Source organism: Pipistrellus hanaki (assembly GCF_964339955.1).
Source record: "Pipistrellus hanaki genome assembly, chromosome: 14".
Lineage (NCBI taxonomy): Eukaryota > Metazoa > Chordata > Mammalia > Chiroptera > Vespertilionidae > Pipistrellus > Pipistrellus hanaki.
The window spans coordinates 6,129,109-6,156,944 of NC_140516.1; the positions used below are offsets into that span (position 1 = coordinate 6,129,109).

Below are 27,836 nucleotides of genomic sequence, written 5' to 3' on the forward strand. Positions count from 1 at the left end.
CCCTGCGTCTTATGGTCCAAATATAGCCTACACATACACTGTAAAAAAAAAGTTTTTTTACTTGCCCGGCTCTGTGTGGTCTCTGTGTGCTTGCCCGGCTCTAAAATGGTTCTAAATGCTGCTGTTTACAGGGTTGATTACATGTGTTTATGACTGTGATGTTGGGTTTTAATGCACATAAAATATTTTAGGACACTGTTTGTTTCAGAATCTTTTTGTCTTCATTTCCCTTCTCTAAAAACTGGTGCGTCTTATGGTCCAGTGCGTCTTATGGTCCGAAAAATACGGTAATCGGAAGGGCGTAATTCTTCACCACGATAACGCACGACGGCATACTGCAAGAATCATTGCTGAAAAACTGCGCCAGTTGGAATGGGAAGTTCTCCCTCAACCTGCATATTCTCCTGATATTGCCCCTTCCGATTACCATTTGTTTCGTTCTTTGCAAAACTTTCTTCTTGGAAAAAAATTTAATAAGGAAGAATGCCTCAAAAATGCATCAAAATCACAAGAATTTTACAACAGAGGGATTAAAATGCTTTCTGAGCATTGGGCACAAGTAGTAGAAAACAACGGCAACTATATTGTTGATTAAATTTTGTTGTATTGTTTAAATAAATTCGATTTTAAAAAGTATTGGAAAACGACATTAATTATTACTAGACCTAATACTTCCAGTGAAATGACACTTTTCATGAAACATTTAATTTCCATATTCTTGTATGTGCCCATTTTGAGCATTGATCACTAAAAATATTGTCTCTCATGCATATATTGCCATATAATGGTTCAGTTCCTCTTTAGAAAACTGTCCTTCCAGTTGGATTTGACCTTTACTGTTTCTGCTTGTACTCTGGTTGCCAGATGCCATAATGTACTTTATAACACCTTATTAGATTTTTTCCCTCTTAGTCCTTCCAACAAAATGAAGCAGAAATAAAGATATGTGATGTTAATGTTTCTAATGTTGACAGAGAGATAGAAATATCAATAGTGAGTGTACGCCCTCTGCTGGGCATGTGCCCTCAACTGGATTCAAACTCTTGGGACTCTTCAGTCTGAATGCCAAAGCTCTCTCCACTGAGCCAAACCAACGAGGGCTAACGTTGAAACTTTTTTAAAAAATTGATTACAGGGGGAGAGGGTTGATTCTTGCATGTACCCTGGCGGGATGGAACATGCAACCTTAGCATATTGGGACAATGTTCTAACCAACAGCTACCTGGCCAGGGAGATAATTTTTATATGAACCCAAGAAGTTTGACAATCTAGAAAAAAAAAATCATCCTTAGACTCAGCAAGCCATTGCTCTTGTATCCTTGCAGCATTGTTTATAAGGAAAAAACACCTATTCCCAGTTACAAAGGAAATGTTAGCCTGTATTGTAGTTTAAACTAGACTGTGTTCATCAATTTTTTACTTAATGTCAAAGAGTCTCAGGTTTTTGGCTTTTTTTTTTAATTTAATCTTTATTGCTCATATTATAATTGTTTCTCCTTTCCCCCCCATAGCTCCCTTCCACCCTGTTCCCATCCCACACTCTGCCCTTACCTCCCCCACCCATTGTCCTCATCCATAGGTGTACGATTTTAATTCAGTCTCTTTCTGCACCCCTCACACCCTTTTCCCCCTGATAATTATCAATTCATTCCCTTTCTTTGCCCCTGATTCTATTATATTCACCAGTTTATTCTGTTCCTCAGATTTTTAATTCACTTGTTATATTTGTTGATCATAATTTTTGCCTTTACTTTTTTCTTCCTCTTAAAGAATACCTTTCAGCATTTCATATAATACTGGTTTGGTGGTGATTGACTCCTTTTCTCTTAGAAGTTTTAAATACCCCCCACTTAAAGACCTGGAATTGAATTTTAAATTCAAGTGTATTTCGTGTGTTTCAATTTCTTAGCCTTCTCTGTAAAAGGGAGAAAATTGTATTTATTTGCATGTCTTGTTATATCAAATATATACCAATGGTCAGCATCTGCTGCTCGAGAGCCGTGGTTTGCTACTCTGTTGACTAATGAGTTTGCTGACCACTGACCTAGACTCTTGATTCCAATAATTACAGGCTATTGTTCCTTGTGATTAAGCCACTATCCCAGTGGTCGGCAAACTCATTCAACAGAGCTGCAAACCGTGGCTCTCGAGCCGCATGTGGCTTGTGAGCCAGTTTGCCAAACACTGGTATATACAAAACTAAATGGAAGTTACATACAATGAGCTCTAATTGCAGCCCCGAATATCTAAATGATGGTTAATGAGTCCTTTAGCAGTGTTCTGGAGGCTGCCCAATGACCCATCCATGAGAGAGAATCATCGATCAGCTGCCTCCTGCACACCTCCTACCGGGGATGTGCCTGCAACCAAGGTACATGCCTTTGACCGGAATTGAACCTGGGACCTTTCAGTCCGCAGGCAGACACTCTATCCACTGAGCCAAACCGGTTTTGGCCACTGGTAATATTCTTAATAACTTGGGTATAAGAATTTAAAAAGGTGATGTAGGGTTTTTCCACCACATTCCTGGAGGGGGGAAAAAAAGTGAAGGTCTGCTGCTAGAGGGCTAAGAAATGTCATATCCTGCCCTAGCTGCTGTGGTTCAGTGGATAATGCCTAGGCCTGCCGATGGCAGCGTCCAGGTTGGATTCTGATCAAGGACATGTACCTAGGTTGCAGGCCCCTCCCTGGATGTGGCCCAGGTAAGGGCTCATGCAGGAGGCAACCAATCAAAGTGTTCCTCTCACTTTCGTTTTTCTCTGTCTTTCCCTTTCTCTTCCACATTCTCTAAAATTCAATGGAAACATCCTCAGGTGAGGATTAAAAAAAAAACATGTCCTGTCAAAGACACATCTTGAAAATGCTTAAAGTTGTCATTTTTTCATGGTAAAGGAACTGGAGTCCATGTTGATGAAAACACCCTGGTGGCAGTGGCTGCAGCAGCAGGCTGATGGGGCTGGTGCCTTCCCCTGATCAGCCATCAGTAGGACATCCCCTGAGGGCTCCCAGTATGTGAGAAGGGGCAGGCACCAGGCCCCTAATATATTAGAAAAAGAAACCCAGAACAATGGGATATGTCACATTTCATCAGATCTTAAGATGCCATGGATTGTGAGGAGGTTAAACTGGTTGATTTTTTTACTAGAATTGCTGAAAACTCATTTCTTTTCAGAGTTCGAGGGTTCTCCTAGTTCTTGTTTATTTTGAACAGGATCTTTGGGTAGTTTTGCTATCGGAGAAATGAGTGGATGGATTCTCTCCGCTGCTAGTGAGAATGGGGTTCTTGGGGTGCCACTGGAATAAGCATTATTGGAAGCCCCCACAGGAAGATGAGATGTGGTAGAAAGCTTTATTTGCATGGAATTACATCCCTGGGATTCAAAGTCCCGTTTTCCTTAATCCAGCCCAGAAGAGGTGCAGGTGGGGATTCAGCAGAACTAGAAGCAAAGCCGGTTCCCATTCCAGTTTAACATTAAGCTAGTTGCAGTCCATCTGTCCACTGTGTGTGGGGATCACATGGCCTGGCCATAGACCATGTGGGCAAATGCAAGAGAGTCCTGCAGTCAGCAATGCAAGACACAGGTGCATGAACCAAAAAGCAAGAGAGCAAAATCCTGTAAGAGATTATCTCAAGCCTTCCCACGCTTGCAGTGGTCATGCCTACTCTGGCCAATAACCTATACCTAGGTGTGTCTGACAGACAAGTACTTTCCCTGTGTCACCCAGACTTTACTGGGCATGCCTCTGTCCTTCCTTTGTCCAGTTCCTTCCCCCAAGATCTGTGGGGAACAGACCTGGAGAGGTTAAATTGCAGTTTCCTGGCAATATTTGGCCATAAGTTTTGGCCTTCCATTTGCTCCTTTCCAGTTATTAATAACTAGTTAATTACAATTATATCAGTCTTAGTAATTATTATGTTCAATTGGTAAATTCACCTCTTTAGCAAAGGATCCAGGTTAAAATTTGTTTATTGAGTACACAATTCTTTTTTTTTTTTTTAATATATTTTATTGATTTTCCACAGAGAGGAAAGGAAAGAGATAGAGAGATAGAAACATCAATGGGAGAGAATCATCGATCAGCAGCCTCCTGCACACCCCCTACCAGGATGTGCCCACAACCCAGGTACATGCCCTTGGCCGGAATCGAACCTGGGACCCTTCAGTCCGCAGGCCGACGCTCTATCCACTGAGCCAAACCAGTTTCGGCTATTGAGTACACAATTCTTAAAAAATTTTTAAATGTTTTATTGATTTTTTTTTTTTTTTTACAGAGAAAAAGAGGGATAGTTAGAAACATCAATGAGAAAGAAACATTGATCAGCTGTCTCCTGCACATTCCCTACTAGGGATGTGCCCACAACCAAGGTAAATGCCCTTAACCTTAATAGAACCTGGGACCCTTCAGTCTGCAGGCCAATGCTCTATCCACTGAGCCAAACCAGTTAGGGCTACAATTCTTAAAATTCTTACGTATTCAACGGCATTTGCAACCTGGGAATGTGCCCTTGACCACAAGTGAACCCAAGACTTCAGTCCACAGGCTGACCCTCTATCCACTGAGCCAAACCAGCTAGGGCTTTGCATTCTTTATGGATTGTATATATCTTCAGGTCAAGATACTGGTGATTATGTGATTACTACTTGCAATGACAATTCCAAATTAGATTCTTTTTAACTCTTACTTCCTTGTGCCCCACATTGACAGCCAGAAACATAGAAATTCACTTTTGCAGCTCCATAGCCTTCCTCGTATTTTTATTGATGAGAAGGGTTCAAAACACTGGCATTGGATTGCTGCCTGAGAGCAGGTGGTACCAAGTAGGTTTAAGAGAGAGAACTGGGGGGAAAAGTGAACTGGGAAAAGCTAATACGTACATAGGAAGCGTGTGGCAGCTGATCAGCAAGGACTACAGAAATGTCATGGTTTGGTCAGGGAAGCAAATGGTTAGCAGAGAAAAGACTAGGAAATGTGCTTTTGTTAAACATGTCTGGTCCCCTGGACCCCAATTAAAATGCTAGGGAAGCCGAAACCGATTTGGCTCAGTGGGTAGAGCGTCGGCCTACGGACTCTGGGGTCCTGGGTTCGGTCCCAGTCAAGGGCATGTACCTTGGTTGCAGGCACATCCCCAGTAGGGGGTGTGGAGGAGGCAGCTGATCGGTGATTCTCTCTCATCGATGTTTCTAACTCTGTTCTCTCTCTTCCTCTCTGTAAGAAATCAATAAAATATATTTTAAAAACATAAAAAATAAAGAAAATAAATAAAATGCTAGGGAACAATATTTTAATTTATAAAATGACAGCAATAAAGAGGAAAAAGACCATAAGCAAATGAGATCTCAACAAAAATTTGAAGACAGGAGGATAGCTACTGTATCAGAAGCAGACACCATTGATAAGTGCTTGCCTATGAAGATAAGATTAAAAGGAACCAGTTTGGTTGCAGACTCGGGAATGCCTAAGAGAATGGGAGATATAGAGGGAAAGCAGTAAAATTAATGACAATTGGAACATTTCTCTCATCCCATACAATCCCTCTTCCCCAACCCCATGCATAGTCAACCAAGGATTTACCCTCCAGCAAGAGATAGGGAGTTTATTTCCCTGCAGAAATTGGCCCCAAGGGAGAGACTTCTGTATTTTGGCATTTGATAATCCAACAGCAAAGCAAATATAAGAGGTTCAACATTCATAAAATAAAAGTGAGTAAAATTATAGGCAAATTTTCAATTATGTATTTCAACACCTATAGCACAAATGGATAGAAAATACCTATAGCAGTCCATATGTAGTATGTATTTCAATATGTATTTCAATACCTGTAGCACAAATAATCTAAAGCACAAATGGATAGAAAATCAGTAAAGATATATAAGATTTTCAATTAACTAACTGATGTTTCTAGAAACTTAACAGCACGATAAAAATTCGTTTCAAGTTGACAGTTTTGGGCTATAAAGCAAGTTCCAAAAGATTTAAGACATGCCTGGCTGGTGTTCCTCAATGGTTGAGCGTCAACCTATGAGCCAGGAGGTAAGCATTTGATTCCTGGTCAGGACGCAGGCCCAGGTTGCCAGCTCTATTCCGGTGGGGGGCGTGCAGAAGGCAGCTGACCAGTGATTCTAATTATTGATGTTTCTATCTCTCCCTCTCCCTTCCTCTCTGAAATCAATAAAAATATATTTAAAAAATAAAATTAAGATGCATGCTGATGGTAATTCTTGCTATTTTATTTACAACTTGATAGAAAGGTATTGATCAGTTTTGTTTTAAATATGGAACGCTTCACAAATTTGCATGTCATCCTTGTGCAGGGGCCATGCTAACCTTCATTCCAATTTTAGTATACTAGTAGCCCATTGTGCAATATCGTGTGCAGTAGGCTTCCTGTCACTTCCGCGGGAGCCAGCAGGAACCACAGCATGCTGCCACAAGCTGCGCTGCTTTTATGGGAGATGGAAGCGAGCATGGGCGCAAGAGGAAGCAGCGCTGCTTCTGTGGGAGGTGGGCCCGCCATCTCCTCTCTGGTCCTGCACTCAGCAGTGGAGGCCAAACCTTTGTCCTCTGGAGGCCCTCCGCAGCCAGGCATCACCACAGCGATGAAGCAAGTATTCTGCCAAGCCGCTCACACTGCCCATTCTCAGTGGCAGCCCCTCCAGGACTAGGTGACTCTGGTGAGACTGAGAGGACTGGGTGCTGCCATCTTGTGACTATGGGTGCCGCCATCTTTTGTGATGGAGTTAAAATTAATTTGCATATTACCCTCTTTTTAGATAGGATGTGCTGCCAAAGCCAACACAGGGTTCATTTTTTGCTTCCATGCTGCCAGATGTTTTGGTAGGCCACATCCAAGAACTTGTAGACAGGAGTGGAGACACCGCAAAGTGATCCAGATCATCGTCTTCAATTGAGAACTATATTTCACCACTGCTTTAGAAGTTTGCAATTCTTACTTTTCCTTGGTACATCACTATCTATGTAACATTAGTGGATAAGATGGATAAATGGGGAATTCAGAGATTCACTGGAAAGTAGTTAGTGTAACACATAAGAGGTTTATTTTTATGTCATGACTTTTTTTGTTGATAAACAGTCAATATTTGACTAGTGGTATGCAGTATACCAAATGGATTGACAAAATGGTTATATGACAAGCCATCAACATCTATTACTGTTATCAGAACTGAGTCTGGTGTATCTTTTGCAGGTTAAAAAACTGCCACTAGATGGCAGAGCTGTACAGATGGGGGAAGAACTGCCACCATTCTCAGTATAATACAGCATAGCCGAAATGGGGTGGTGAAATTGGGGTACGAATTTAATATTCTTCAAAGAATTTCTCTTAAGTTAATAAACAATAATTAATTTTATTTATTTTATTTTTTTTAAATATATATATTTTATTGATCTTTCACAGAGAGAAAGGGAGAGAGACAGACAGCCAGAAACGTCGATGAGAGAGAAACATCCACCAGCTGCCCCCTCCACACCCCCCACTGGGGACGTGCCTGCAACCAACGCACACGCCCCCGACCGGAATCGAACCCGGGACCCCTCAGTCCACAGACCGACGCTCCACCACTGAGCCAAACCGGCTTCAGCAACAATAATTAATTTTAAAAGCGAGTAAGCAAAACTTGATTTTGGTTTTGAAATATTTTTACAACACTCTTTAATCCTGATAATGATTTCAAATTTCCTATACTGTCTGTGCTTATGTTTATAAGGCATATACTCACATTTCCAGTTTTCATTCAGGATACCTGTAACTCTCCTCTTGGTAATTGCACAACTTTACCCCCAGCTCTCTCCCCATCATCTAAAATGGCTCTGTGGCACAGAGTGTCATGATGTGTGCAATATGGTTTAGTTAATAAAATTTTGCTGTAGAATATTTTTTCTCAAAGACCCCCTATCCAGCCAAAACCGGTTTGGCTCAGTGGTAGAGTGTCCGTCTGCAGACTGAAAGGTCCCAGGTTCAATTCCGGTCAAGGGCATGTACCTTGGTTGCAGGCACATCCCCGGTGAGGGGTGTGCAAGAGGTGGCTGGTCGATGTTTCTCTCTCATCGACGTTTCTGGCTCTCTATGTCTCTCCCTTCCTCTCTGTAAAAAATCACTAAAATATATTTAAAAAAATAAAATAAAATAAAAAAAAGATCCCCTATCCAAAATCAGTAAAATAAAAGGGTTCTGCTGTAATTGGAATTCAAAGTGATTACATTCCTTTTTTTATACCCCTTGGATAGAGGGTTAAAGTGTTGCAACATTGTACATTTCCCTATTATTTTAGTTTCCTTATTTACAACTTAATAAAAACCTTTGATAGTTATTCTTAGCCAGTAAAAATTTATTGATTGTCCTATTTCATATATTATTATTTACTTGGAAAGCATAATCAGAAATAACTTTTGACGTTAACTGAAACATTGGAAGTAGAATTCATATCTAAAATTCTTGTGAAAGTTAAGGGCAAGTACATTGGTTGCGGGCACATCCCCGGTGAGGGGTGTTCCGGAGGCAGCTGGTCGATGATTCTCTCTCATCTATGTTTCTAGCTATCTATCCCTCTCCCTTCCTCTTTGTGAAAAATAAATAAAATATATTTTTCAAAAATTAAAAATAATAGCCCTGCCGAAACCGGTTTGGCTCAGTGGATAGAGTGTCGGCCTGCAGACTTTACAGTCTCGAGTTCGATTCCAGTCAGGTTACATGCCCGGGTTGTGTGTTTGATCCCTGGTGGGGGTGTGCAGGAGGCAGCTGATCAATGATTCTCTCTCATAATTGATGTTTCTCTCTCTTCTTCTACCTTCCTCTCTGAAATCAATAAAAATATTTTATTTTACTTTTTTTAATATATTTTATTTTACTTTTTTTTAATATATTTTATTGATTTTTGTACAGAGTGGAAGGGAGAGAGAAAGTTCGAAACATCAATGAGAGAGAGTCATCGATCAGCTGCCTCTTGCACACCCCCTACTGGGGATATGCCTGCAACCAAGGTATCGAACCGGAATCGAACCCGGGGCCCTTCAGTCCCCAAGCCGACGCTCTATCCATTGAGCCAAACCAGTCCTGGCGAAATCAATAAAAATATTTTTAAATAAATAACAGCCAATATAACAATAGCTGTTCAACATCATATGATTGAATCAAAATTATACATAACTTTTGGTCAGATCAGTAAAAAATACATATTTGGTGCAACACAAAATTTTAATTAGTTTAAGTGTGTCATGAGAAGGAAAACGTTGAAAATTGATGACCTGCACATCTTCTCAACTGACAGTCTTAAAGACTCTGATCAGTACTTAGAGCAAATATCCTGGCCTTCGCCTGCCTTATCATTGATGTGTTTCCTGCTTGTAAATTAAGTGCCTAGAAGGCTCCATATATGGCTCAGAGACTGTGGCTGAAGAGGTTCCATGCTAAGATGGTCATGAAGGCTTCCAACCACTTCCAAGGACGGAATCACCCCAGCTCCTCTGCCCCTACACAGGCTTCTGATGGGGGACCTACAATCTGATAGAGCACCTGACTTAAGCTGAAAAGCAATAATATTATTTTAAATCTTAGAACACATACACTTATGTGACTAGGGGGTTAAGTTTCTCAGATGTGAAATAGGAGGTTGTTTTCCTTAAAGTTTCCTTTTCCAGGCCCGTGTGAAGCAATGGAGGAGGTGACTCTGTGAATCCAGCAAACAGAACCGATAAACATGATCAGGCCCACCCACCAGGAGTCAAAACATCATCTCATCGCCTGATGACTAATGACTAAGGGCAATAACTGACATCAAGGGACCCCCCAGGCCTGCACTTGCTGCATTCCTCACCCTGTTGTGGGGTCGAACCCTGGGTTCAAAAATAAGACCACCGGAGGCTGATTAAGTAATTTAAAAAAGCAGGCAAGGATTTATTGAACTGGCCAGGACAGCCGCGAGAGCACCACACGCAGGTGGTCTCCACACGACTGCCCCGTTTCAGGGGTAGGCAATTCCTTTTAAAGGTTTAAACTGCAAGAATTTTCCTTTTGTTCCTAAAGACTAAATTCTAAAGACGGGGGACAGCCCACAGGGTTGGTTCCCAGTCACATCCTGCTGGACATTGGAATGTGCCCTATCTTGCGATAGCGATGACACAGAAGCAGAGCTCGGCGGTTAGACTCTAAAGGTTTTCTACAGTTTCTATCCCCGAAGCTACTGAGTCCGTGGGAATCAATCTCCTGTGGGCCTGGTCTGCCTCAGCCTCCAGGTCTCCACCTGGAAGCTGAAGTAAGTACGGTGTTTTAATCAGATGCAGGGGCCAGACTTAACAGGGTTAAAATTCAAACAGCAGTTTTTTACCAAAGTATGGTTGCCACTATATTTCAACCCCAGCCCCTTCCCCTTAGAATCTGTCCCCCCCAATCTTGCTGGGAGGCAGGATTTGATGCTGGGAGGCACCTGTCTGCTTGGTTGGCTGGCCTTCTCAATAAATGCCTAAATGTGATTTAACTCTGCCTTCCTATGGACACAGCGACAGCCTAACCCGGCCACATTCCCAGGCACTGCCCTTCCAAACGGAGGACTACAACCCTCTCTGAGCTTCAAAGAGTTACAGAAAACGAGCCTTCGGTCTTCCACAACTCCAGAGTATGGGAATAAAATACCTGAGGGGTTAAAATAGAGGAGAGGGAGAGAACTATATGTAAGTTTGAGGCGCAGGAAACTGACCACCAAGGAGTTTTAAAGTAAAGTTTATTCCCCGGTAATGAGCGGGACTCATTATGGAGGTAGAGAAATCAGAATTGAAGGAGTTGGGGAGGGGGGATGGACCCAGCCCGGCTGCCACCTGGACATGGAGGATCAGCAGCACGTGGCTGCTCTGGGGGTCCTTTTAAGGAGAGGAACAGGAGAGGGTTGGACCCAGGGCAGAACAGGAAGGGGTGGGCTCCAGGACACTTTGGCAGGCACTGATTGATGGCTCAATGTCTTGGGGATGTCTCTGTGACAGGTGCCAGTAATGTCATAACTCCGCCCACCAGTTGGGAGGAGGGAGAACATTATACTATATAAATCAACAACAAAGGCCAGTCAGGGGCTCGGTACATGCTTCCTGATCCGCGCTTGGCCGGCCAGAGGGGCAGGCCAGCCACACTGCCTCCAGGCCGCAACAGGCGCCTTGTGGAGCTTAAAATTAATCCCAGCGTCGTTTCCCTCTCCCCACCTCCCCATACCAGCAGTTTGCCACAGAAACTACAAACATACGATGGCTGGGGTCTCCGGAGAGGAGGGTGTGCTTCGCTATGGGCGGCCTTTCTCAGTAAACCTGCTTTTCTACTTTAACTCTGGCTCAGGTCTCGAATTCTTCCCTGCAGGGAAGCCAAGAACTGTCTTGGCTCGGGGTTCGAGTTCCCATTCGGGCCTCGACAGCCCAGCACCAGCCGGCGCACTCAGGCGGCGGCGGGAGGACTTTGCGCCGTTAGCGGGGGGAGGTGGCGCGGGGGAGGCAGTGACGCCGGAAGCGCGGGGGTGGCCGGGGCGGGGCTGGGCTCCGGGGCCCGGCCGCCGCCACGTGGCGCTCCAGGCCCGCTGCTGTCGGCCCCGCGCCCCTGCCCACCCGCCTCCCCACCCCGGGAGCTGCAGCGCCCGAGCCCGCGCCCCCATCCCGCTTCTGCCCGCCGGCGCGGACTCCGCGGGGTGCCCACGGAACCCCACCTTTCCCGGGGGGACGCGACGCAGTCCTATTTCCACGACGGAACCGGAAGGACGCAGACAGCCGGGGGGCGGGGCCTCCACGGCGGGCTTCCGGGCACCAGGACCACCTGGCCGCCATTTTGTCGCGCCCTGAGCGGAGCCGGGATGGGTCTGCGGTGGGGGCGGGGCGGGGCGGGGCGGGGCGGGCGGGCCCTGTGGGCGGGAGCGGGGGAGGCGGGCGGCGGGCTGAGTCCTAGAATGCTGACAGGGGGCCCCCGGTGAGCCCAGAGGAGAGCCGTTTCCTGCCGGGAGGAAAGGGGATCAGGAGCGAATAGCGGCTCCGGCGGCGTGAGAAGTGGGCATAGGTGTGTCCCTGCCGGTGGGTCGCTACTCGGCACCGTTCAGCCGCCCCTGTCGCTCGCTGACCCTCGGAGTCCGGGCTGTGGCTCGGCTGGTCCGCGGGGACAGTGCGGGCGGAGGGGCCGCTGCTCAGCCCTCACCGCCCGGATCGCGCGCCAGTTCAGGATGCCGGTTCCCGCCGCCTCCAGGCAGGCCGCCGGTGCTTTGGCTCTAAACCAGACAGCCCGGACTTGCAGCCCTTCGTGAGGAATTATCGGAACCAAGGGCTGTCGTGTTTGCGTGGCAAAGGCTGGTAGGCGTCCCCCTTTGCTTTCCAACTCGGTTGTGATCAGATGCAGCCCCGAGAGGCACAGTGGGTACCTGATGGAGGTAAGCAATGTCATAAGACACATGGAGTAAAAAATACTGACGGATGGAAGGAGAAGAAAATGACAGTCATGCCTGAACAGCCAAAAACACCCTGTGCAGTCACAAACATACCCAGATATTCCTTCACCCGCTAACGTGGCTACTCCAATGACATGTAGGCCTTCTTTCTAAATAAAACTTATTTACTGACTGAATTGCCCCTGCTTCCTTACTCTGTTTCCTTGGATCCTCCAAAGTCACCTAACACAAGCGCAGAGGCTATACTCCCTCTTCAACACCTTCTTCCGAGACATCTAGAGCAACCAATAACCATTATTTTGTAGTCTTTGGTGGGCATCACCAGTGTGGGTGAATTTATATATTTGAATTATACCTGACCATACACAAAATCAAACATTAGAGCCCATAACCTAATCAAAACAAGTAATGTGAAAGTAAACTAGAGCAACACCTTGTGTATAAAACTTGTTTGCTGCCTTGGCCCATGTGTCTCTTCCTTGAGCATCATCCCCGGCACCATAAGCTGCAGATCAGGGCACAGTGGACCCAGGTTGTGGGTTCCTATGGGAGGCAATCAATGTTACTCTCCAACATCAATGTTCTGTCATGTTTTTTTCTCTCTCCCTCTCTAAAAAACAGTAACATGTTTTTAAAAATATTTTAAAAACTGTATGCTAAACACTGCTGAATGTGTTGGATTTTAACCAGTGGACAATAATGGTAAAATCAGATTAAAGTCTATAGTTTTAACAGTATTGTACCAATGTGAGTTTCATAGTTTAACTAACAGATATGCCATGGTTATAGAGACATTAAGTATAGAAGAAATAGGGAAGAGTATTCACAAGCTCCATGTATTTTTACAACTTTTCTGTAAATTAAAATTATTCCAAATAATTTTTTAAAATATATTTTATTGATTTTTTACAGAGAGGAAGGGAAAGAGATAGAGAGCTAGAAACGTCGATGAGAGAGAAACACCGACCAGTTGCCTCCTCCACACCCCCCACCAGGGATGTGCCCGCAACCAACGTACATGCCTCTGACCGGAATTGAACCTGGGACCCTTCAGTCCGCAGACCAACGCTCTACCACTGAGCCAAACCGGTTCTGGCCATTTTATTTTTTTAAACTTATGCACAATTTATCCGCCAGGGAGAAGGGTAATTTTTGCTTTTAGCTGAGATCGTGGTGGTTATTGCATCTTGAGTGATCCTGGAAAAAGTAACAGAAATAGTCAAAGCTCTTTTGCCTCAGTTCCAATTTCTTGCTTTTTTCCTGCCCAACATTTCAGTATCTTACCTGGGTCCCCACACACTTTAACCTCTCTGAATACGTGGCCATCAGTCACTGAAAGTGACCACATCTGCTCTAGTTCCTGCCCCACTATTTTGTTGTCAGAAAAGTGAAAGTAATTTTAGGATTTCTGAGTGCTTTCAGAGTGGAAATAAGCTATAAGCAGATGAGAACCACAAAGATACAGGAGGAGAAGTTGTCCAGGCAGCAATGTGAAATCAAAGGAGAGGGAAATTCTGCGAACACATTAACACATCTGAGCCTTCATTGATGTGGCATTGGCCCCCAGCCTTAACCCCAGGACAGGAATTAGTCAACCCTGAAATGGAAGGCATCAGACTATATGATAAACCAACAAAACCTAGAAAATAGGAAGGATATCCAATCCTGAACACAAGACAGTCAGTCACCAGGAGTATAAATATAACAGCCCAATTTTTTGCAATTGCTGTGGACAGAAATTTTCATTCGGGGAATTTTTCCAGGGTAAAAGAATGAGAGATGTAAATATTAACAGCAAGAGAGCCCGGCCAGCATTGGCTCGGTGATTGAGCATCAATCTATGAACAGGTGGTCACGGTTCAATTCCCAGCCTGGGTTGTGGGCTTGATCAAGGTAGCCGATCAGTGATTCTATCAATGTTTCTAACTCTCCCTCTCCCTTCTTTTCTGAAATCAATAAAAAATATATTTTTTTAAATATATATATCAACAGCAGAAGAGATGAAGAAGCTTTATTTGATGGACAGCAATTAGAACCCTAAGAGAAGTTTGTCTCCTGGAATCCAGTGGCTTTCATGATGTAGTAGGAGTGGAGGCTAGTAGCCATCTTTGTTTTTTTAGCTTTTTTTTTTTTTTTTAATATATATTTTTATTGATTTTTCACAGAGAGGAAGGGAGAGGGTTAGACAGTTAGAAACATCAATGGGAGAGAGACATCGATCAGCTGCTTCCTGCACACCCCCTACGAGGGATGTGCCCGCAACCAAGGTACAGCCCTTGACCGGAATCGAACCCGAGACCCTTCAGTCTGCAGGCCGACCCTCTATCCACTGAGCCAAACCGGCTTTGGCTAGCTTTTTTTTTTTTTTTTTTTTTTTCTTTTTTAATAGTATTTTATTTCATATCAACAAGTAGCAAAGCAGGAACACTTAATCTTATTCTAGCTTAATTTATATCTCCCAGGTGTGTAGACAAGCAGCTCACATTTTGCCTCTTAGAAGTATGAAAAAAATTTTAGAGATTCATTTTGATTTGTTTTAACTTCTGAATATAATTAATGGAATGGGGGGGAAAGGGGCATCTATAATATTCTCAACAATAAATATCTTTTTAAAATGAGGAGGAAAGAAAAAAATTAATGGAATAGTTTAATATTAAACCTTTGCCATGTGCAGGTTTATCATGTAGTGGTGACATAAAAGTTCCATAGGAACATGTTTGAGTAAGTAAAGCTACAGAAAATGCTTCCGGAAAAATATTTTGATTACAAATAAAATCGAAATAAAATATCTAGTTTTAAAGAACTAGGTATTTTTTCTAAATTAGAAAAAAAATCTTCCAAAATTTGAGTGTAATTTGTAAGTATTTCCAAGTGTAATGCCATAGAGTAGAAAGGCTAAATCTGACATATCCCTTAAAAAAAGAGGAGGGCCCTAGCCGGGTTTTCTCAGTGGTTAGAGCATCAGCCTGTGGACCGAAGGATTCGATTCCCAGTCAAGGGCATGTACCTGGGTTGTGGCTTGGGGGAGGAAACCAATGGATGTGTCTCTCTCACGTTGATGTTTCTCCCTCTCTATCTCCCCTCCTCCCCTTCTTTCCACTTTCTCTGAAAAGCAATGGAAAAAACATCTCAGGTGAGGATTAACACATACACACAAGAGGAGGGAAAGAGGCTGTTTTCAAGAGCGGCTCTCCTTAGTAGATGCACTTTAGAGGCAAAAAGTCATCTACATGAAGATTTACCGAGATGCAACAAGGACTATTTTCTAACTATGATGATGGGGAAGAAGCTTGCAGTCCTTTTAAAAATTTAAATAGCACAGTTCATTCACAGGCCCATTGGATAGCTTACACATACATATTAAGTATGTGATTATTATTTCTTGATTTCCACCACACATGAAATGGATTTTTTGGAAAGGACTTTACTTTTGCCGAAACCGGTTTGGCTCAGTGGATAGAGCGTCGGCCTACGATCTAAAGGTCTCAAGTTCTAGTCAAGGGTATGTACCTTGGTTGCAGGCACATATCTGGTGGGGGGTGTGCAGGAGGCAGCTGATCAATGTTTCTCTCTCAACAATGTTTCTAGCTCTCATCTCTCGCCCTTCCTCTCTGTAAAAAAAAAAAAAAAAATTAATAAAATATACGATATTTAAAAACAAACAAAAAAACACACCTGGGACCCTTTGGTCTGCAGGCCGATTGGGGGTGCGGGTGGGGAAGGACTTTACTTTCTTTGAGAGCAGTTTTAGGTTCATAGCAAAACTGAGAGAAGGTAATGTATAGAAATTCCCCACAAACTCCCTGTCGCCACACATGTATAATCTTCCCCGTCGTCTACACTGAGTGGCCAGATTGTTTTGGTCTCTAAACACGTAATAATCTGGCCACTCAGTGTATGTCCAATATAATAAACGGCTAATATGGAAATTGTCCCCTCGACCAGGAGTTCTACCAGCAGGCAGGTCGGCCAACCACCCATGTATACACACATACACACACACACACACACACACACACACACACACACACATACTGAGTGGCCAGATGCATTCAGAGATCATAATAACATAATAATCTGGCCACTCAGTGTATATCCCCCACCAAAGTGGTACATTGGTTACAATTGACGAGCCTGCATTTACACATTATAATCGCCCAAAATCCACAGCTGGCAAGCACAGTTACAGCAACACGAGCACCTCCCGCCTCCACGGCAGCCTACCCAGCAGCAGCGGCAGCAGGCGCAGCTGGGCCAGAATGAGCAGGTGTGGCACAGCACCAGGCCCGGGCTCGCACTCGGACTCCTCCCCTGCCACCTGCCACTTCACACACTACTACATCCTGGTGCTGTGCCACTCCTGCTCATTCTGGCCCAGCTGCGCCTGCTGCCGCTGCTGCTGGGTAGGCTGCCGTGGAGGCGGGAGGGGTAGAGTTGCTGCAGCTGTGCTTGCCAGCCGTGAGCCAGGCCTCTGGAGCCCATTGGTCAGCTGAGCAGCATTCCTGCTGTGAGAGCGCACTGACATTGGGTGCTCCTGCATTGAGTGTCTTCCCCCTGGTGGTCAGTGCATGTCATAGCGACTGGTCAACTGGTCTTTCAGTCCTTAGGTCACTTAGGCTTATATATATATAGACTAGAGGCTTGGTGCATGAAATTCAGCACGGGCAGGGGAGATGGTGTCCCCTCAGCCCAGCCTTCATCCTCTCACAATCTGGGACCGCTGGCTCCTAACTGCTCACCTGCCTGCCTGCCTGCCTGATCGCCCCTAACTGCCAGCCTGATCACCCCTAGCCACCTCTGATTGCTGGCCTGATCACCCCCAACTGCCCTCCCCCCACTGGATTGGTTGCTCCCAACTGCCCTCCCCCCCCCCCCCACCAGCTTGGTCACACCTCACTGCCCCACTCTGCTGGCCTGGTCGCCCCTCACTGCCAACCTGGTCACCCCATGCAGCCTGTTCAGTTGTTTGGTTGTCCCTCACTAACCCCCCTACTGGCTTGGTCACCCCACACAGACTGCTGTTCGGTTGTTACTGTGAGGGTGTCCTAACCAATTTGCATAGTACCCTTTTATTAGTATAGATATTAAAGGTGGAAGCAAACGAAGTGTTCATTGACAGTTGAATAGATAAACAAAATATGATAAAGCCCTGGCCTGTGTGGCTTAGTTGGTTGAGCGTTCTCCTGTGCACCAAAAGGTTGCTAGTTTGATTTCTGGTCAGAGTATGTGCCCAAATGGCGGACTCAATCTCCAGTAAGGGGCATGCAGGAGACAGCTGATTGATGTTTCACTCTCACATGGATGTTTTGCTCTCTCTCCCTCTCCTTTCCTTTCTCTCTAAAAATCTATTTTTTTTTTTAATAGTCTAAAAGCCGAAACCGGTTTGGCTCAGTGGATAGAGTGTTGGTCTGCGGACTGAAAGGCCCCAGGTTCGATTACAGTCAAGGGCATGTACTGATTGGGGGCACATCCCCAGTAGGGAGTGTGCAAGAGGCAGCTGATCGATGATTCTCTCTCATCGATGTTTCTAACTCTCTATCCCTCTCTCTTCCTCTCTGTAAAAAATCAATAAAAAAAAGTATTAAAAAAAAAAGAAAGCACAGCAGTAATTAAAAAAAATAGTCTAAAAGATGGTAAATTTTATGTTGTATATTTTACCACAATTAAAATAAAAACTAAGGCTCTGGCCAGTGTGGCTCCATTGATGTTTCTGTCTGAGCCAAAAACTGGCCAGTTTAATGTGTCATTTAAAATGTATTTTTTGCCGGGACAGGTTTGGCTCAATGGATAGAGCGTCGGCTTGGGGACTGGAGGGTTCCGGGTTCGATTCCGGTCAAGGGCATGTACCTTGGTTGCGGGCATATCCCCAGTAGGGGGTGTGCAAGAGGCAGCTGGTCGATGACTCTCTCTCATCGATGTTTCTGGCTCTCTCTCTCTCCCTTCCTCTCTGTACAAAATCAATAAAATATATTTTAAAAAAATAAAAATAAAAAAATAAAAAAATAAAAAAATAAATGTATTTTTATTGCCCTACCAGTCTGACTCAGTGGATAGAGTGTTGGCCTGTGGACGAAAGGGTCCCAGGTTTAATTCCAGTCAAGGGCATGTACCTTGGTTGCGGGCACATTCCCAGTAGGGGATGTGTAGGAGGCAGCTGATCAATGTTTCTAACTCTATCCCTCTCCCTTCTTCTCTATAAAAAAATCAACAAATATATTTAAAAATTTTTAAATATATATTTTTATTGATTTAAGGGAGAAAGGAAGAGGGAAAGAGATACAGAAACACCAATGATGAGAAAGAATCAATGATCAGTTGCGTTCTGCAAGCCCCATACTGGGGATCCAGCCCACAACCCGGGCATGTGCCCTGATTGGGAATGGAACCGTGACATTCTAGTTTATAAGCCAATGCTCTACCGCTGAGCCAAACCGGCCAGGCTGATTAGCACAGTTTTAAGACATAAAGAGGATATTTATGTAGCATTAAAGTGCTCATAAAACTATGATCACAGGCAATTGAAGAGGTGGAAAAACTGTTGTTGATTTGGATAAATGTAAAGCAGTTAGCCAGTGACAGCATTTCAGAGGCAGTGATATGTGAAAAAGCCAAGATGCCACACCCCTGGAGTGAGTGCTGAAAGTGATTCATTTAAGGCTAGCAGGGGGTGGTTTGATAAATTTAAGAAATGAAGTGTTTGTTTATAGGACATTAGACATGTACTTTATATAAGAAATGTTAATGAATTAATTCAATTTTCATTACTTTTAATGAAGAAAAAATGATTCGGTTTTCAAACAAATTGTTTCTCCAACAGCTTTCTGGAACTAATTAAGTTCAAGAACCAAGGTTCCACTGCACAAACAAGTGGAAGCATATACCATGTTGATAAGTTGGATGAATTAACTTCATTAATATAATTAAAATTAACATAATTTATCTGTCCATAGCAACCCCTATTTAAATATCAACAGTGCCCTGGCTGGTTTGGTTAAATGGAGAGAGCACTGGGCTGTGGACTGAAGGGCCTGGATTCAATTCTAGTAAAGGGCACATACCTCAGTTGCAGGCTCAATCTTTGCCCCTGGTCAGGACTCGGGTGGGAGGTAACCAATTGATATATCTCTCTCACATTGATGTTTCTCTCTCCCTCTTTCTTTCTCTCTCTCTTTTTCTCCCCCCTCACTTCCACTCTCTTTAAAAATCAATGGAAAAATATCCTCAAGTAGGATTAACAACAACAACAAAATACTAATGGCATATTTCACAGATCTAGAGCAAACACTCCAATTTATATGGAATCAAAAAAGATCCCAAATAGCACTAGCAATGCTGAGAAAGAATAACAAAGATGGAGGGATCACAACACCAGGTATCAAGTTATAGTACAAAGCCACTGTAATCTAAACAGCCTGGTACTGCCACAGAACAGGCATATAGACCAATGGAACAGCACAGAGACACCAGAAATCAACCCACGCCAATATTTTCAATTAATATTTATCAAAGGAGGTACAAGCATACAATTGAAAAAAGACATTCTCTTCAAGAAATGCTGCTGGGAAAATTGAACTAGACCAGTGGTTGGCAAACTCATTAGTCAACAGAGCCAATATCAACAGTACAGCCAAAACTGGTTTGGCTTTACTGTTGGATAGAGCGTCAGCCTGGGGACTGCAAGGTCCCAGGTTTGATTCCAGTCATGGGCATGTATCTTGGTTGCGGGCATATCCCCAGAAGGAGGTGTGCAGGAGGCAGTTGATTGATGTTTCTAACTCTCTATCCCTCTCCCTCTCTGTAAAAAATCAATAAAATGTATTTTTAAAAAATATCAAAAGTACAATTGAAATTTCTTTTGAGAGTCAAATTTTTTAAACCTGGACTATGTAGGTAGGTACATTGTTATTAACTTAATTAGGGTACTCCTAAGATGGCCTTTGCTAAAAACTCAAGGGGCCAAAGAGCTGTATGTGGCTCTCAAGCCCCAGTTTGCCAACCACTGAACTAGACCATCAATTTACACCCTACACAATAATAAACTCAAAATGTATAAGACTTATATGCATGCCATATATTATTTTATTGATTTTATATATTTTAATATATAAATATATTTTTATATTTTTAAATATATTTTATTGATTACATAAATATATTTAATTTAAATATCTTTTAATATCTTTTATTGATTTTTTACAGAGAGGAAGAGCGATAGAGAGTTAAATGTAAGTTATGAAACCATAAAAAATCCTAGAAGAGTTAGGCAGGCATAGTTCAGTGGCTGAGCATTAACCTATGCACCAGGAGGACATGGTTTGATTCTCAATCAGGGCATATGCTCCAGTTGTGGGCTTGATTCCCAAAGTGGAGCATGCAGGAGGCAGCCAATCAATGATTCTCTCTCAATCGTTGATATTTCTATTTCTCTCCCCCTCTCCCTTTCTAAAAGCAATAAAAATATGTTTTTAATAAAAATCCTAGAAAAAAAATATAGGCAGTAAAATCTCAGACATTTTGTAGCAAAATTTTCACTGATACATTTCCTAGGGCAAGGGAAACAAAGGAAAAATAAATAAATGGGACTACATCAAACTAAAAACCTTCTGCACAACAAAATAAATTACTAACAAAATGAAAAAGGAGCCTGCCCGTGTGGCTCAGAGGTTGAGTGTCAACCGATGAACAAGGAATTCATGGTTTGATTCCCTGTCAGGGAACATGCTCAGTTTCCCAGGTTCATCCCCATAGGAGTGGAGCAGGAGGCAGCTGATCAATGATTCTCTCTCATCATTGATACTGCAATCTCTTCCTTGCTTTCTCTCTCTCTCTGAAATCAAAAGTACAATGATTGAAATTTCTTTTGAGAGCTAACTTTATTTTATTGATTATATATATTTATTGATTTTTTTATATCAGCACAGTTAGTGGAAGAAAACAGGTACAGAATCATTAAGGTAACTTTCCTACGATCACTCAGCTTATAGGTGACAGGTCTGAGCATGGAGCTGAGTCATTCTGGTTCCAGAATCTGGACTCTTAATTGTTAACCCTTTAAAAAAATATTTTATTGATTTCAGAGAGGAAGGTAGAGGAGAGAGAGAGAAAGAAATATCAATGTGAGAGGAGAGGAACATCAATGATGAGAGAGAGTCACTGATTGGCTGCTCCTGCACGCCATATATTAGTTTATTGATTTTATATATTTTAATATATAAATATATTTTTATATTTTCAAATATATTTTATTGATTAAATAAATATATTTAATTTAATTATGTTTTAATATATTTTATTGATTTTTTACAGAGAGGAAGAGAGAGAGAGTTAGAAACATCTATCAGCTGCCTCTTGCACACCACCTATCAGGGATGTGCCCCAACCAAGGTACATGCCCTTGACCAGAATCGAACCCAGGACTTTTCAGTCCATAGGCCAATGCTCTATCCATTGAGCCAAACTGGTTTCAGCGCACCTGGGTTATCTTTTTTTTTCTTTTTCTTTTTTTAAAAATATATTTTATTGATTTTTTACAGAGAGGAAGGGAGAGAGATAGAGAGCTAGAAATGTCGATGAGAGAGAAACATCGACCAGCTGCCTCTTGCCCACAACCAATGTACATGCCCTTGACTGGAATTGAACCTGGGACCTTTCAGTCCACAGACTGACACTCTACCACTGAGCCAAACCGGTTTCAGCGAACACCTGGGTTATCTTATTCCTCATCTCTACCTACCCTGTTTCCCAAAAAATAAGACAGTGTCTTAAATTAATTTTTGCTCCCAAAGATGCACTAGGTCTTATTTTCAGGGGATGTCTTATTTTTCCATGAAGAAGAATACAGTACACATTTATTGTTAAATGAAAATAAAGGAAATTTATTACCTGTATACGGTACGGTAGTACGGTAGTTGTCAACACAAACCAGACAAACTGTGAATCCTACAGTATCAAGAATTTACTCATTTATTCACTGACAATCATGTCATCATCTTCTGGAACATCATCATAGCAATCCAATTCCTGAATTTCCTGGTGAATTTCTTGTGACTCCATTTCTTTCAGAAACAGTGGACCAAATCTCTCATGTTTAGCCTAGGGGGGGCCTTATTGTCGGGGGGATGCCTTATATTTCACTCAGAAGGAAACCTGTAAGTAGGTCTTATTTTGGGAGGATGTCTTATTTTTGGGGAAACACGGTAGTAGAGCACCTGACCTCAAGAAGATACATTATATTTGGACCGGACCTATATATACTGTAGCTGGGCACTTCAGTTTGCTTTCTCACTTCATCCTTTCCTTTTCTCAGATGGGAGAGGGTTTGAGAATCAGCCTAAAATTTCTCTCTCCCTGGGTTCAAGAGTGTAACAGTGCCAAGTTGGCATGGCTCAATAGTTGAGTATCAACCTATGAACCAGGAGGTCAAGTTCAATGCAGGGTCAGGACACAAGCCTGGCTCAATCCCCAATCTATGGCGTGCAGGAGCAGCCAATCAGTGATTCTCTCTCTCATCATTGATGTTCCTCTCCTCTCACATTGATGTTCCCCTCTCTCTCTCTCTCTCTCTCTCTCTCTCTCTCTCCTTTACCTTCCTCTCTGAAATCAATAAAATGTTTTTAAAGGGTTAACAACAGTCCAGATTCTGGAACCAGAATGACTCAGCTCCATTCTCAGACCTGTCACCTACAAGCTGAGTGATTGTAGGAAAGTTACCTTAATGATTCTCTACCTGTTTTCTTCCACTAACTGTGATGATAGTAATACCACTTGGGTTGCTATGCTTAAATGTGATTAAGTATTCACAATATTGCAAAGCACAGTGAAGGTGCAATGTTAGCTATTGTTATTGCTGTGCTAGATACTGTGATTTTAATTAAGAGCCCTCACTGGGCTATGGTGATTCTGCCTACCCATGGACACTCTCCTTGGTCAAATGTGTACAGAGTTTTTTTAGGGGTTAATTGGAAAATTTTAATAGCTCCTAGATAATACCTCTGTATCACTGTTTTAGATTAGTGGTTTCCAGAGAGGAGTTTATTTTAAAACATTTATTTTTAAAGATGTTAAATTTGTGCTAATCTACTGATATAAACAAGAGGGAATAAGCAGGCAGGTCAATATGTAAGATAATGTATCTTGGGGTGACCTTTATTTGTGCCAAGTTTAATTGTTTCTGAACCATAGACTTAAAGTTGCATCTCTGGGCAAGTACTCTCAAGAATCAGAAAATATCTCCTTACATTTCAGAGCTTAGGGGAGATACTTTTGTGGACACAAAGGTTAAAAAAAAGGGTGGAGACCCCTATGTCCCTATAGCTGAAGAGGTCCATAGACCAAGTGTGGGCCAGCATTCTCCAGTTGGAGAGATGGGCCAGACATTTGTGGAAAAGGCCAGAGATCTGTGGCACTAGTGACAGTGCTGGCACTCACCTCTAAAAACCCCCTAGTGCAGCCCAAGTGTTCATCAATAGATGAGCAGATAAAAAAGCCATAGTACATTTACATAATGGAATACTATTTGGTCATAAAAAAGAAATCTTATCTTTTGTGACAACATAGATAATCCTGGATAGCATTATGCTAAGTGAAATAAGCCAGTCAGAGAAAGACAAGTACCATTTAATTTCACTCATATGTGCAATCCAATGAACAAAATAAACTAACAAATAAAATAGAAACAGATTCATAGCCAAAATCAGTTTGGCTCAGTGGATAGAACATCAGCCTTTGGACTGAAGGGTCCCAGGTTTCATTCTGGTCAAGGGCATGTACCTTGGTTGCGGGCACACCCCCAGAGGGGGGTGTGCAGGAGGCAGCTGATCCATGTTTCTCTCTCATCGATGTTTCTGACTCTCTCTGTAAAAAAAAAATCAAGAAAATGTATAGATTTTAAAAAAGAAACAGATTCATATATACAGAATCTAATACAGGCTAATAGCTGTCAGAGGGAAGGGGGGCGTTGCAGGACTGGTGAAAAAGGTGAAGGAATTAAGAGGAAAAAAAGCTCACTGACACAGACAACAGTACAGTAATTGCCAGAGGCAAAGGGGTGTAGAAGATATAGGGAGAATAAATTATGAGGAAGGAGACTTGACTTGGTGAACACACTATATAGAGATTATGTATTATAAAACTGTATATCTGAAACCTATAAAATTTTATTAACCAACTAGAGGCCCTTTGCACGGAAAGACCTTCCTTCCCCTGGCTTCGCTCCAAGGCCCTAGCCTCACTCACAGACTACAAGGATTACTAAAGGAAATTTAGGGTCAACGATGAAAGTTAAGACCTCTACCCTGTCCTTCGTCTGCTTCATTTGCCAGTGCTACCACCAGCCCCTGAAGCTGGTTTGGTCCATGGAGACCTCAGCCTTGACCTCAGCCAAGAACTTGCAGCTTCAAAGCTCCCCGCAGCTCAGGGGCAGCCAGGAGAAACTCCAGAGGAAGGCTCTCCCTCCAGGGTGGAGAGAGATGTTGCAAAGCTGCAGGATAGTGTCCATGGCTGGACCCGCCCTGTTGATGGCAAGAAGTCCATGTACGGCCCCAGCAACTTCACCCTGCTGGGACTCTCAGTAGCATCCAGAAAGCCATGAGGGACATTTTGACATCCTTTCTGATAAAGATTTGGACCAACCCTATGGGAGGACTGTACTGACAATCTTTTGGAGCAGCTGGACGCCCAGCTCAGGATCTCAGAATCTGACAGTCAGAAAAATGCTGTTTGGAGACCAGGGATGGATTGAGGATGAGATGGAAGCACTGCAGGAGCTGAAGGTTGTGGAGCTGGAGGAAGTGAGGCAGGTCTAGAAGTTGGAGGAGGTAGAGAAGAACTGAGAAAAGGCAGCTGTGGCTCTGGAGGCAGCCCAAGCTAAGACTGAGACACTGGAAAAGCAGGAAAGGCAGTGCCATAGGGACTACAGTAAATTGCAATTAGGACTATAGGATGAGCTGAGAAACGTGGAGAACTGGCTGTGGTACTCCCAGACCCGCATAACTTGTCTAAGATCTGCGGCGATGGCCCCTGGGCCATCATCAATAACTTCAGATTGGGCTGTGTCCCCACTGTCCTGCTTGCTGGAGATCAATGCAGGCTGGGGGTGAACAGCCTTGCTGCTCGTGGCCCCGTCTAACACAATTGGTCTGCAGTTTCAGAGCAACTCATCCTCTGCAGAAACCACTCCTGAGTCATTAACAGAGGACCCCACTGAGCTGCCCTTGTGTTGTACCAAGGGGAAAAGGGCTTTCTTGGATAACAAGTTTGACCAGGCAATGGTGGCCTTCCTGGACTACATGCAGCAGTTCGAAGAGGAAGCTGAGACAGGTGAGCCGGCTCTCTACACAGGGTCCATGTGGAGAAGACCCTGGAGCCAGTAATGAATTCTACTACATCAGAACCCAGCTGAACACAAAGGAGCGGTGGAAAAGGCACTCACGTTCATGCTTACAAATTTTAAGTGGAGCCTAGCTTGGGTCTCCTTAAGGTACTGTCACAAATAACTATTTGAACATCATGCTAAGTAAAATACACCAGTCAGAGAACTATAGAAACAGACTCAGAGAGAACAGGCAGACAGCTCTGATGAGGATATGGGAGATAAATGGTGATGGAAAACAACAAAATAAAGGGGAAAATACTTTTTAAAAAAGGATTACTGCATCATTGATGAATAATAGAGAACTGTCAAATTTTATGGGATTAAATAGCCTATTGGGCTCAGAGTCCCTCCTAACGAACTGCATAAATGTCTTCTTGGGCCTGGTTTCACAGTCCCAAAATTTGGAAGCATTACTATTCTTGGTATAATTTTAATTTGTTTCAGATTAGCTATTTGCATTTTCTCTCCAGAAACATGTTTTTCTATTGCTGTGATGGAATCATTGTGGGGTTTCTTAAAAATGTCTGAGTTTTGGCCCTACCAGTTTGGCTCAGTGGATACAGCATCAGCCTGAGGACCAAAGGGTCCTGGGTTGATTCTGGGCAAGCGCACATACCTTGATTGCAGGCTCCTCCCTGGCCTGGGGCCACTGTCATGGCTCCTGCAGGAGGCAACCAATCAATGTATTTGTCTCTCCCTCTCTTTTCCACTCGCCCTAAAAATCAATAAAAAAAATATCCTCCTTCTCCGAAACCGGTTTGGCTCAGTGGATAGAGTGTCAGCCTGTGGACTGAAGGGTACCAGGTTCGATTCTGGCCAAGGGCATGTACCTGGGTTGCGGGCATCTAGGGGGTGTGCAGGAGGCAGCTGATCAATGATTCTCTCCCATCGATGTCTAGCTCTCTATCCCTCTCCTTTCTTCTCTGTGGAAAATCAATAAAAAATATATATTTTATAAATATATTTTATTGATTTTGTACAGAGAGGAAGGGAGAGAGATAGAAACATCCATGAGAGAGTCATCGATCAGCTGCCTCTTGCATATGCCCGCAACCAAGGTACATGCCCTTGACTGGAATCGAACCCGGGACCTTTCAGTCCCCAAGCTGACGCTCTATCCATTGAGCCAAACCAGTCCCGGAAAAATATATATATTTTAAAAATATCCTCCTACCCCCTGGTGGGGATTAACAAAACACACACACACACACACAACACACACACAAACAAAAAAAACCCTGAGTTTTGTCGGAGCAGTTTTCTATAATTTTGCCTTTGTCACCTTTCTGCCCTTATTCTCCAATGTTTCCTTTCTCGGAAACTTCTTTGGACATCTGTGCTCCTCTGTCCTCTCTTCTCCTTGGCCAGTCAGCATCTGACACTTCTCCAAGCACTCCCTTAATGTAACTGGTTATTTTATTTTATTTATTTATTATTTTTTTTAAATCAATCTTTATTGTTCATATTATTACAAAGGTTCCTCATTTCTTCCCCCCTCCACCAGGTTCCCACCCCACCCTCTGCCCCCTCCCCATCCCCCATTGTCCTCATCCATAGGTGCACAGTTTATGTTCAGTCTCTTCCTCCCTCCCTTTCCCCGATAGTAAATCCCTTTTCAGATAGTAAATCTGTTACTTAGCATTTTCTCATATCAATAATACCTCCACATGCCCAATGATTCACTTCACACAAAAGACATTTTCAAATAGGTCAACCAGCCTCATCCAGGCCCCACCCAAGACACTCACAGATCAACACCCCAGCGCTATACTAACTCAACACATCCAGATCTAAGCCTTCATCACTTGATTCAGCAGACCCTCAAGTTCCCGCAAAAGTTTCCAGCCATGTCTGAGAGGCAGCCGTGGGCAGGTACAGGCGAGGAGCGAGCTGTTTCGGGCCTGGCTGCTCCGGGCCTGGCCTCTGTTGCTCTGGTTCGTTCCACAACCAGCTGCTCCGGGTCTGGTCACTGCCGCTCCCGACCTAGTTGCTCTGGACTTGGCTGTTGCTGCTACAGGCCTGGCCGCACCCGACCCGGCTGC

The 27,836-nt window shown here is 43.4% G+C and overlaps 1 pseudogene across 1 annotated transcript; it reads left to right on the forward strand.

Annotated features, from left to right (window-relative positions):
• Nucleotides 1–12,200: 12,200 nt before the first annotated feature.
• LOC311632671 (beclin-2-like) lies at nt 12,201–25,915 on the forward strand (annotated as a pseudogene). Its single transcript has 3 exons — nt 12,201–12,277; nt 16,593–16,825; nt 24,743–25,915. The product of its transcript is annotated as a beclin-2-like (transcript).
• Nucleotides 25,916–27,836: the final 1,921 nt, after the last annotated feature.